The following is a 14,201-nucleotide window of genomic DNA, read 5'->3' as shown; positions in this document are numbered from 1 at the left end:
TTAATTAAAGTTGCTACTTTCTCTTGTTTTTCACGGCCCTTCCCTATTACAGAAGCCAAAAGGATACACGAAATAAGCAAATACTAAACATAAAAATTATCACTAATAATCAAAGCCATTGTGATGGATGGAACCGTATTTATTTGCTGAAAGTACCTTGTAGTCTCAAGATCACATTAATTATAATTTTTCAGGCTTTGGTGATTTTTTGTCTTCACTTTCTAAAACTCGAAATGTAGCTTGAAGAAATATGAAACTCTTGATCAAAAGAGAGTGCAATGTAGTGGTGTACGTTTTCATCTATTGACCTAGAAGTCATAGGTTTGATATTTAATGAGACTACTCATCCCCCTCTATTAGTTATTTACAATTTCTATTTCATTATATTATGCCTTTCTCCATTTTTGTAATAAAAAAAAATATGCAACTCTTGTAGCGATAAATTGATGAGATTATAACTAAATAAATTCTGTAAAATATAATGTGGATCTTGCAATTGATTTTAGCTAACCTATGCAGCAGCATTGACCATGAGATTTTAATATAAGAGGTTAATATTGTTAGATATGACATGATTTATTCTATATAGCAATACTTCACCCAACGCTTGGACTGAACCAGGTTTGAAAACCCAACACGTGAAATTGATTAAATGTGAGGCATAAGGACACGCTCTATATCGAACCTACCATTATCGAGTGATCCAAAATATTCATGACTTATTAAATATAGTGTTATTTATTTTACTTTTTATTCAATTATAGCTCACATTGCAATTTTCTTTTTTGCCTTCTTCTGATATAGTGAAGCTGATAAGGATCCTGCATATAGAGTTGAAATTTTTTGACAAATAGGCCTCTTAATTATTATTCTAATGTAAAGAACCGAGGGGCTCTATAACTTTTGCTATCACTTTCTCCTTAACCTCTACTTTTCTTTCGTTTCAGATTTAACTCGATAATTTAGTCAACTACGGTATCATTAAAATCAAAATCAACAAAAATCCGTGGTTTTATCACCCAATTTACGTCATCGCACGTAATTCCAACGCACACATGCATCCGGAATCCAGGGATTAGTTAGTCTATTGTCTTGGTTGAATATGTATCATTACCAATTACCGATTGAGTTTTTCCATTCAGGTGGCAACTAATAATTATATATTAGGCATTTCCTTCCTTTATGGTTGGCTATTAATACTATATTAATAATTAATATTGAGTTTTATTTCAACGGTGAACAATCATAATCACCCTCAATAACTTTATGGCTTCTCTACTTTTATAAACTGTGGATCTACAGATGCAGTGTAAGTGGAAAATTGTTTCATCAAAATAAATACTAACAAAAAAAAATTAGCGTAGTAGCGCACATCTTCATCTGTTGACTTAGAGGTCAGAGGTTCGATACCTAGTGGGACTACTCGTGCCCATTTATTAGTTATTTAGAATTTTTCTTTTATTGTAGTAGGCATCGAGCCTCTCTTATAATCGAAAAATATAAATACTATCACATCCACTAAAAATAAATAAATATACTACCACAATGTTAAAAAAAGTATATAACAATTACGAATTATGAGAAACATACTAGCATATCTAACATTACGAATTATCATATATTAGTTTAATTGCGTGCGTTGAATTAATAACACGAAATTACTTAAATTGAAGAACCAAATGATAACAATTAAATTGAAGAAGCAAAAATTTCCAATACTAATTTTCAGACAAAAGAATTGCATTAATCTCTTTTCTTTTTTACCTAGAAAATACTGTAACGTTCTTAATGCTGAGATTATATAGAAATATAAAAATACAACGATTTCAAATACGATGAAAATAGGAAAATATGCAATAAAAACTATCAATCAAAGTAAAATGGGTGAAAATATTCATTCAAAAAAGATGGGGAGAAAATCTAGCCTACAATACAATAAAATATGTGGGGTTAATCACATATTTTCATAATTCCGTAAATGCCCCTACCCACAGTGCCACCGTTTCGCCCGTACATTGCTACCATCGGCAGCTACTCGCCAGTCTCCGCCGACTCTCCTTCCATTCGCTCTGTATCTGCTGGCTCTGCTACGGGAACCGCTCCAGGCCCCTCGACGCCGACACCTTCCTCCATCTCTTGTGCCGCTGCCTGGCCTTCCTCCGCGGAATGACCACCTTCACCCACCCACCCAACTCTGCACTGAATAGACACGGCTTAAGCTTCGGCTCCGAAGAGACGGTTATCCTTTGTTTGGTTTTACAACTTATTTTTAACTCTATGCACTTAATTTCAACTACACAATTATTATTTTTTTTTCAATTTTTTAATCATTCAATTCAATTTTTAATACTAAATTCTTTCAACTATTCATTATTTTTTATACAATTCAACAACACAATCATTACTTTCTTTCAACTATTCATTATTTTTTACACTTTTTCAAATAATTTAATAACACAATCATTACAACCTAATTAATTTATATATATTCAAAGTTAAAATAGAGTTGAACTCAAATGCTAAACAAAGAATTAATCTTCCCCTCTGAACGGACTCATCTCCTTTGGTCGTTCTTCTACGGTCGCTGCTTAATTACACCGCAAGAGTATAACATCCCATTCCCAGTCATTCCCCTCCACCCGCTTTCTTCCGATGCGCACAAAACAGAACGCTGGCCACCAATTGCTTTGTTCGGTTGTAGGCGATTGTCCCGAGTCGACTGAGCCAGGTAAATGCCTTTCTCCATCCGCTGGCCACTGAGCATTTGCTTCCTCTCAATTTCTGCTCAAGATTTGCTTCTCAGACTCGAATCTTGTCGGCCCATCTGTCGATGTGCAGTCATTGATTCTGCACTGTTCTTCCTTTTTATTGTTTGAAGCCTCTATATGAATTTGAAATTGGTTAATCAGTAGGGTTGACGAGAACAAGTAGAAGAGTACTGTCATGCCAGTAGATTTCCTTAACTTATAATCATAGCATTTGATAACGAGATTAAGTTTAATTGAATTTGATTTAGTTTAATTTGAGAAGACAAAGACAAAAGTAGTTAGAAAAAAGTATATGAGAGACTTTGAAAAATATAAAAAGTGTTGTTGAATTGAGTAAAAAGTGTTGAAATTAAATAAAAGTGTTGAATAGTTTAGAGAATTTAATATTAAAAAATTAATTTAAAAAATAGATAAGAAAAAGTACGATAGAGAATTTGATTAAAAAAAAAAAAGAGTTTTACTTTGGTTTTGATGATCAATGGTGACGTAGACTTGGGTGCCTTCACGTTGGACCACACTAGCCTGGGCGACATCATCGAATGGATCTTATGTGCCCAGACGGGTGAGGCCTTGCTTGTGTTCTTTGAGGTGGAGATTAGGCAGGTTTCATGAACTCTGCATGAACCTGAATCTCCTATTAAGATTTCTGATAAGTTGCTCATTTGCTTGTTCTGATAAGTAAGACTTGAATTTTGTTTTTTTGGCTGATTTCGTTTTGCCGTCGTGGAGAATCATTTATTTTAGACAACTTATTATCTTTATATTTATTTATAAAATCTTGAGCAGTTATTCTTTTATTTTATTTTTACATATATTTTCTTCACTTTGTTTTCTCTTGTTGTTATAATATTTATCTTTGTTTAATTTTTTCAGTCAATTATATTAACTTTTATGATTTCAAGAATTTTATTGGGAAAGAGGGAGCTTCCTATTACTTTGTATTGTTTTTTCGCTTTCGGCCAACGGATCCTACCTTTTGAGTACATGCTGGAGCTATACTGATATTCATGAAATTATCACGACGTCTTGATTTGATGTTTCCACATCGAAGAATCATCATTCGTGATTTCAGATAATTTTTATAGGCAGTACTATGACTTGCTATGGCTTTTTTGAGTAGCTTTGTCCGCGCCCGGACTCACTACGTCCACTACCAACTAATGAATTTCTTATCAGTGCCATGACTGCTCTATGTGTAGGTGGCTTATATTGTTTTACTAACTTGGGGAATATATCCAAATTATATTGTCTCTTTGATGATAATCAAAATTGTTTGGTATTCTTCTTTGATGATTATTAATTTACAGATTTCAAATTCCTTTTAGACCGTAAAGCTTAATATTATACGATATGATCATTAATCACTAGATAAAATGGTCAGTTTTGGTTATAGCCTAAACTGCAGGATGTTTTTTTTTTTTTGGAGTATTCATTTCATGATTTTTGTTGAGGTGGTTGTTAGTTATACGCTGTAAGACAGTGATAGTGGTTAGCTGCTTTGCACCTGCAGATTTGCGCTAGATTGTGAAGCCGGGAAGTGAAGAATAAAATATCATAGAATTGTGTCATCAGGAACCCTTACAATACGTGTTTAGCGTAATTGCGAGTCCAGTCTCTTAATAGGGACTTATTCTGCATATGAAAAACCACTTGTGTTCTGGTGTGGCAGACAGTGCAATAGTTATATAACATCTCACTCTTTAATGGATGATTGTTGCGGCCCTTTTTAAAGACTTTGGATGCATTGTAGTAGCCACGAAATCCTGACTTCGAGATGAAGATCCTTATATCACTGAGGGTATTGGATGTCTAATTGATGTATTACTGCCTACCAATCTGCTCACTATGTGAGCACCTCTATGCAGAGTCAACACCTTTTGAAGGCCTTGAAGTTGGGTGATTCTATTCCTCTTGGAATTGGGTCTGATATTTTGCACTTAAATAAATGTCTCTCCTTCGGGAAATTGCTTATGTTGTATAGTCCTAGGAGGTGACGATATTGTACATGCATTCTGTAGTTAGCAACAGCAGCAACATATCGTGGTTTATAGGTCTTTTAAAGCAAAATACATGCTAACATAATGACAAAATGAAAACTACCATGGCACGTGCAACTAACGATTGCATCACAAAGTTATCAGGGACTTTTCTTCTTTCTATCCAAAGGAATAAATTCAGGAACACCGTTATCTTGTGTTAGACCTTTCAAATTTAGGGTGTTCTTGGTACTTTTGGAGAACTTCTGCAGAATACTACAGTTTAGAATCATTGGAAGTTCCAAACAATAAAGAATGACATAAAAAAAACGAGGTTAAAATCAAATTTGTCAAAAATCGAAAACTTTACTGTGCAATAACTGTTAAACCACTCAAGGAAATTGAGTGTTGTATACACCAATAGCTTACTTACAGCCACTAAAGGCTAATTATATAAAAATTTAGGATAAATTGCACTGATAGCTCAAAAAGTTTTACAAATATTACAATATGGTACAAACAGTTTTTTTTACTACTTAATGGTACACAATCTTTCAAAGTTGTTTCAGTGTAGTACATAACGTCATCTCACGATTGATGCCGTCAAGCCGAATGCTGACGTGGCTCACTATGGGTCAACACCTTTCTGATGTGACCAAAACAGTAAACTAATTTTTCCTCTCTCTCTCTCGTCTCTCTCTTCTCTCTCTCCCCTCTTTCCTCTCTCTCTATCTCTCGTCTCTCTCTCCCTCCCGATCCCTCTCTCTCATTGTTCAATGGGAGATCTTGATTCGTTGGAGCTATCTCTCGATCTCCATCTCCATTGTTGATTTTTGTGCAGATGATGATGGCCTATGATGATTAGCTGTTCATAGAGGGAGGATGAGAGAAGAAAAATGATCGAGATGGTGTTGATCAGAGGAAGGGAATGACTATGATGAGAGGATGGCAGAGTGGAGATGAGGATCCGCAGATGATCCGGTTGCTTGTTAAGGTCATGGAGCAGGAGGTGGTAGGGTTGGGGATAGGGATGCTGAGATGATCGAGGAACAGGAGAAGAGAGGGAGGCTTGTGATCAGATGGAGCAATAGTCAGAAAGGAGAAAGAGTTGTAGGGTATGGCTGAAGGATGGGATGGATAGATGTTGCAGGAGTAGTAGCTTGTAGAAAGTAGAGGAGGAATGAAAGCAGCAGGATAGGTGCAACAAAAGCTTTATTTGTGTACTAACAAGTAACAGAAAAGAAAAACTTTTGAACCAAGCAGTAACATTTCTGAAATTTTTTAGATCATAGGTGCAATTAACCCTTGAAAAAAATACATTCTCTAACCTATCTCTCACTTCTCCCTTTTCTTCCTTTCCTCGTAGAATCCACCGCACTGCGATTGACCCCAAGGTCCGTCAGGTCAGTTTCTTCGCCCCGCCCAACTACTTCCAGTCTGGCCCCCTGCCCGACCCCATCTCCGCTGCCTTCATCGTCCGCGCCTCCTCTTCCTCCCCATGTTGGTCATGATCCACCCTCACCCTCCCCTCTCTCGGTCTCTCACCCTGTCGTTCCCTCCTGCTACACTGCCACTTCGGAATGGGGGACATCAAATGGGCTTCTCATTATCGATTTCATTCTATCGTTTCCGTTTTCAAAGCAAGATCTACAAATCAATCAATCCCCTCTCTCTCCCTTTCTCAGTTGATTTTTTTAAGTTGGGATTTCGAAATTAAATAGGATAAATGTGTATTATATCAGTTTCAATCTTTATTTTTTCCTCGTGAGAGATCAAATGAATTGAACGCTAATCTAATTGAATTCGAGTATTGAGTGTCTAGAATTTGAAAATTCAGCTTGGAGGAGGAGAAGAAGAAGAATCGAAGAAGAGGAGATCTTGATTCGCCGGAGCTATCTCTCAATCTCCATCTCCGCTATTGATTTTTCTTGGGTTTTATTAGGTCTTCTTGCTTTTTACTTTGAGTAAAGAGAGAGACGAGACAGAGAGAAACGAGACAAAGAGAGAGGGGAGAGAGAGAAGAGAGAGACGAGAGAGAGAGGGGGAGAAGTGAGAGAAAGAGAGAGAAGAAACATCCGTTTGCTGTTTCGGCCACGTCAAAAAGGTGCTGATACGTAGTAAGCCACGTCAACATAGGGTTGATGGCATTAATGGCGAGATGACGATATGTACTATACAGAAACAATTTTGAAAGATTGTGTATCATTAAGTAACAAAAAAAATAGTTTGTACCATATTGTAACATTTATCAAACTTTTTGGATCACCAAGACAATTTATCTAAAAATTTAAGGTCGAAAAGAGCAATTGGATAATCACCATCAACATTAAGGAGGAAAACTTGAAATTGGATATCAATAGTGATTCTCTCTATATTTCTTTCGGCCTTAAATTTTTATATGGTTATACTTAAGAGGTCATGAGAAAATTAATAGATCTTATCAACATTCAATTTCGTTGAGCAGTTTAAGAGTAATTGCAAAATAAATTTTTGGGTTTTGTGAGAAAATCCAAATCTCAATCTCATTTTTTGATATTCTTCCTTATTATTTCAAATTTCCCGTTGATTATAAACTGTAGTACTCCATATAAGATTTTCAAAGACACTAACAATACTCCAATTGGAGGTCTATGGCAACAGAGTCGTTCCCGAATCTGACGTTTTGGATGAAAGGAGGAAAATTCTCTCATTCTTGTTAAAGAAGTATCGTGCTTATTTTTCACTCAGTTTGATAGGCACCTTGCGAAATTTTAAAGATTAAGGACAAATATAGAAACACCCCATAGTTTGGAGGGGCAAATTGTATTTATCTCTCATAGCTTGTATTATCTGAAATTAATCATCGCACATTTTATCACCATTACTTTTTCTTTTTCATAAGTGGAACCTTTATCACTATTTGTCTCAATAGTACTAGAACATATTTAGTTCGTAACTGAACCTGCAGACTGAGACATCAAACTTCCGGTTGGACGATTCACGTACCTGTACCCGCTAACTGAAAGCTTCAATGTGTGATCCGGTTCTGGTAATAGTGATGAGGGAAAGTATATATTTGGTATATATCCTTAAAGTTCAAACTTTGAAGCAAAGCTTATATGTCTATTTCGGGTTAAAATGACAAAGCATGTCTGACAGTATAATTTATTCAACGTGATGGGTTTCTATCCAAATTTGCTCGAATCGCCTAGCTTTCACACTCAATAATATACTGTACAAATTGCTGCCAATGAAATAAATGAATTTTTATTTGTAAAGATGAAACTGCTTACGTGGGCTACTCCACTGTTCAGTCATCTTATAACATAAATAATAATTGATGAAGGTCCTTATGTCATCGCCCATCTCAGCCACGATAGTGACACTACATTTCTAATCAGCGGATTGCACGAGAGGTGACAATATGAAGGAAGGAAATCAATGTGGCCCGTATATTTGAAAAGTGGATAAGTTAGGTTTGACTCGAAGGAAGTCCAGCGACCAAACGAATTCACAGACATAAAATCCTTGGTTTTCAAACCAAGAGCAAAGACGGAACCTCCAAAGACAATGGGACGTAAGAAAGAAAGTGTATTATAGTGGAGCACACCTAGGAGCGAAGCCACGGTATCTTCACGAGGCAGCTGCCCCCTTGAAATTTGTAGCTCCCCCAATTTTTCACTCATAAATTACATTTTTTTTTAAGTTTTGCCCCATCAATTATAAATTTTTAGGATTTTGCTCTGCTGAGAAAACATATATGCGTTATAAATGTCTTTTGCCCCAGTTGAAAGAAAATCCTAACTTCGCCCTTAGGCACACCCTAACCTAATAATCAAAAGGTTAAAGATTCGATTTTTGTGATGGGATTAATTTATTCTCTTTTATTAAATACTAGTAATTCCACACAACGAAAATACTAGTAATTCCATCCATGCGTTGCGTGGAATTAGTATTCATGACAGTCACTTATATATTTTATTATTTAATTAATTCATTAAAAATATTTATTTACTTATGATTGTAAAATTAAATTTACGATATTTTCATGTTGATGATGAACAAAAGAAGTTAAATTCGTCGTATGAAGTTAGTTATATTAAATATTTGATTTACATAAACAATGTACATTAGTCACTCAAAAAGCATTAATTTATACATTTTGTCTATAAGATTATTAAAATCAAATGAATAAAATTATTTTAATCAAAATTAAGGTAATTAATTATAATTATAATATAAATTTATCTCAAGCATTATAGGGTTACTTAACATTTTTATTAATGCATTTTATTTTGAAACCTCCATTTATATATTTTCTTTGTAACTCTTTTGTATTAATTCATGTTCGAACCGACATTTTTTATTTTTAAAATTATTTACTTTGTTTTAAGATATTTCTTTTTAGTTTCTATCAACATTTGTTAGTTTACTCCAAGATTCTAATTATAAGGGCGATATATCTTACATAGATATACAAAATATATAAGTATAAAATTATCTTAAAATCATTATTTTCTTAGTGATACTTTTATTAATCTCCATATTAAAAGAAATTAGTTTTCTATACTTATTGTTAACACGAAGCTTTAAAATTTCCTTAAATTTTCTGAAAAAACTCTTGATCTTTTGAAAAAAGCAACTTATCTAGGACAATTATCTTTAATAATCTATATTTGGTTATCATGTTTGCCCTTTGCAATTGGATTCTCTGGCGACTATATACGTCTAAGGAATGTGGATGATATTTTATTTGCTTACATTGACCAGCCAGCGCATCGTTACCAGTGAAAGTCCTATTTGCTGATAATACCCCGAAATTCTATTGCCAAGACAAAACAATAACAACACTTAAAGGAAAAAAAATGTTAGTGATGCTGCATTCAAACAAGGCCGACCTTATCAATTTCTTCTTTGTTTTTTAATTTTCTCCGACGAGCTGAGAAAATGGCCAAAAAGCTTACGCGAAAAGTCTATAGTTTACCTGGAAAATATCTTCAGAAAGTAACTGAAAAATTTGTGAGGTTATCATAGTTATTAATTAATTTAAGCATCATCTCCTTGGGATTATGCAGGTTATCAGATGCAGGTTATCAGAAAGGCATTATTTCTCTTTTTCCGATAAATAAACGCATTACTTTTATTAGATAATGATCAAATTCATATGGCTCTGTCAAGAGACAATTATAATTTATTATGTGATTATTTATTTTGAACTTTTTATATAATTAATTTCAAGCACATAAGGAGCTAGAAATGAGTAGCCATGATATTGCTTTTAGTACACGATTATGTAGTGTGTTCGCTTATCTCTATTAGGATTGATGAAAGCACAAAAATTGTAGAAGTCCTTTTAGTTTTTCTAAATACCCTTCCCCATTTCATGAAAGTAATTAATGGGATTTATTTCTCAAGATAATCATATAATCATGCCAGCAAGTCAAGTCGTTGAACGATATAAACTGAGATTTTAGAAACTCGAGGTAACGACGTTAACCTCCCTTTATATAATTTACAGATAGATATGTAGACAGATAATTCCTTTATAATAAAAAAGTGAAAAAAATTATATTATATTGATGAGATTGGGCAAATAAAATTAAGTGAGGAAAAATTAGACAAAAAGGGAAAAACGATAAATTGAATCAATAAATGAACGAATGAATTGGGTATAGGAGGGTAATTGTTGGGGATTCGAAGAGGGAAGAAATTCTACTTCTCTAATTTTCCGGGCATGAACATAAAATATTAACTTATTTAATGGTTAGTTAATATTTCTTAGGTATATTTTTATAATTAATTGGAAATTGGCTCTCACTTTTCTAATTTTCATGCATGAATTTAAAAGTAATAACTTGTTGAATGGTTATTTAATATTTTTTAGGGATTACTAATAGGCAGGTGCATACGTTGCACTTGTAGTACGATATATTGATGAAATAATATTTAAAATTTAGTCTATTATTATGCTTGATTGTAATTACTAAATTATATAAATTCATAAGGAAATGTTGGACCTTGTTTTTGGTGGTTAGTGTAGTTTCCTCTTCTTCATGGATTTCATCTACTTTTTTACGAATATTCCATTGGATATCCTCACTTCTTTTCTCTTAAAAATCTTGTTGATAATTACTTTTCAAACATATTTCATACAAAAATCGTTAAAGAAAAAAAGAATTTCTACTTTTCTTTGACGATATATTTGGTTTTCTACATTTGAATATAATGGGAGGTCAAATAAAATTTCAATTTTATTGGAAATTATATTTTAAAAAATTATAATGAAATGATTCAGACATGGGTCTTATACCAAATAACATGATGACAAGCCACCTTATTCCAGAAAATTAATTTTCTGCAGGAAAAATACCAATCCATGAGCTATATTTGTTGTATGATGTTTTTCATGGAAATTTCATCAACAAATATTTTTATCTTAATAAATGTTTTTAGAAAGAACTATCCAACCTATTTCTAATAAAATTTTCATTGGTAAGTTGTTTGAACAATATCTTATTTACAAAGTATTTTGACATATTATTAGATGAGATTCTGATGATTATTTCGTTGAAAGCTCTTGAACTCATTTAAGATGAAATTTCTCTGGATAATAATCTATCAAAAATGCTGGAAGTTTCTTTACAATAACTCCCTATTTATATCACCCCGTCATAATCATTTCGGAATATACTTTATTTACGCATGTCTACCTATTTAGGCCACCCCAAAATAGAAATTTTGAAATCATTCTTCTCACAGCGAAATGTTCATTCGTTATCCAATACAAGCTTTATATAATGAAACCATATATATCCATGCAACTAATGTATTTGAAGATCACTTAGGCTCGAACCTGTATTTGTCGGAACCCATTGAGTTTTTGGATATCAAATGGTATATATCGAAATAAAAATTTCTCTAACATAACATATTAACTTGGCCTTCTTTCAACACAATGAATTCTTTAGAAAATGAAAAATATAAGGTTGATTAGTTATAACTGATTGAATTTATGAAAAAAATAGGATAGTTTGTCATTCGAAGATGGGTAAGCACCTGTTGCATTTTAAAGTTAAGTTTTTATATCCGATAAAAGAGTGTTCAACTAAAAAATAAGAGTAAGATATATATAACGAGTTGTTTCTGAATAATGAATAAATAAAGAAAGTTCACTTAAAGATGCTATAAGATGAAAAAGTTCTAGAAAGATGGAAATAAAAACTCCTCGAAAAAGTAAATCTCCTGACGAAAGATATCGAAAAAAATACTTCATTAAAACACTTAAAATATGTTAATCTATTTAGTCGTTGATTTCAAAAAGCATACATAGACATAATTGCAAGTTTACATTCACCTTTTATCACGTCCCCCAGCTAATAATCATCACAATCCTAGGGGTAAGACTTCTTCTACACTCCCACGCTATTAAATATTAGTTCTCGCCCTTTAAAAGGTACCTTTCACAGGCACCAATCAAACGCAACCATGTCAGCGTCTGCTAAGAAGAAATTGTGCTTCAAAATCTAAAGTCATTCCCTCTCCTCTCCCCATTCTCAGCTCTCTTCTCTACGACACTCCCCCATTCCAGAATCGAGGTTGTTGGCTTAGCACCGATTGCTCCTTGCCTACTCAGTCTCTTGCTAGCCAACCTACGACATCGAATCAATGATCAGTGATGAGCCCCAGATCATGGCGGCAAGATCCTCAACAATGAGATATCAGATTGCCTGGACAAGATGGTAGGATTGTGATCCTGATAACATTGAGGTTGCAGTGGGTGGGGTGCAATGAGCATCATGTCGGCATTAGTGGCTTGGCCAAAAGAAAGAGAAAGAAATGAGACAAAGAGGGATGGAGAGAAGAATTGAATAGAGAGGAATAAAAAAATGGACCATTTTGTGTTTTGATTTTAACTGAACAATTTTCCAATGTAGTGTGTCAAACCATTATTTTTTTTTCTGTAAATATTTCAAAAGAAAAACAAAACCTTTTGAAGCAAGACCAGAGATATACATGTGAAAAATTAATCTTCGGATGTTGTTGCATGTCTTCATCGAATTTCGATCTTCTCTCTTAGACAATCTCTCCTTAAGGAAAATGCTTCTCTCTCAAACAAAGTGTCCTCCAAATTTGCGAAATGTTGGGAAAAAAGTTGCTTAAATTAATCGCCATATGGTCTTCCCTACATGAAATAATGATACTTTCCATGTAAATGTTGTAGAACATGGCAAAATTTCTCATTGTATCTTTCAAAAAAAGTAAGAATAGTTCGATTGTTATCTTGAATATAATGGAATCACACCATTACTTCAAGAATTGATGACATTTAAATGTCTTTCCATGATAGGGCACCATTATCTTTTGTTAGGAAGTGAAATGGCACGATGAGATTTATTTTGCACAAAAGGCAACTTTTTCTGAAAAGACTAACACTAATTTGATATAAGGGTCTGGTTATGAATTATAAAAGTGGAAAAGGACAAATAAAAGGATGTAAATTGAAAAATAACAAATGTGGAGAAATAAAAGAGAACTTTACACTTTTATAATTAGTATATATATAGGAACATATATATGTATATGTATGTTATATTATTAATGAAAAAATGCATTTAGAAACCGATTCTTAGCGTGTGGGATAAATATACATGCTGATATATATAGAAAATTATACTTCAATAGACATATAGAGGGATATAGATGCATACATTTCAAAGTTGAAAGACATTTTTAAAAATAAAAATCGAGAAATACTTTCAAAGATTTATACTTTTATAGATGTTATAAAAGTAAATTATTATACTTTTATTTTTTATTATACTTCAATAGAGGATTTATTGATGAAAAAATGCATCTGGAATAAAGGATTGGTGTAAATGGCTTGAAATAGGCGAAAATGTACGTACAATTATATTTTAGAGGAATAAAATAGAGAGATAGGAGGAGGACGTAGATGCATGCTCTTGAAAGTTTCAAGAGTATTTTTGGGGAAAATAAATGTGGTGTAGAGAGTAAGTAAGCAGATAACCAAAAGAATCGTTTAGTGAAAGAAGTAGTAGAAGTAGAAATCTAAAAATATCAGGTTCACCAATACTGTTTGATTGTGTGATTTTATTTATTTTATATTAGATATAATTGAGTGATTATATTATTAAAAATTAATGATAGAGAAGAGTATATATATGCAATGTGTCGTTTTAATTGTGATTTAGAAAGTATAATTAGTAGTTGTAAGTGTGGAAACACTTTAATGAGTTAGGTATATATTGTTAAATTTCTATAAGGCATTATTTTTTTTCTTTTAATGGACGCTAATACGAAGGGTCATATTGTATTTTCAATAGAAAATATATCTTCATACATTAAATGAGTGAATGGAGTCCAAGAAGATGCTCAGGTACACCGAATCAATAAAACAGGAATTAAGAAAAATGCCTACATACATGGAAGGGTAAAATGAGAATTTTGGATGTGGAGA

Source organism: Punica granatum, chromosome 5, assembly GCF_007655135.1.
Source record: "Punica granatum isolate Tunisia-2019 chromosome 5, ASM765513v2, whole genome shotgun sequence".
NCBI classification, from domain to species: domain Eukaryota; kingdom Viridiplantae; phylum Streptophyta; class Magnoliopsida; order Myrtales; family Lythraceae; genus Punica; species Punica granatum.
Note: the sequence above shows the minus strand (reverse complement) of the source record.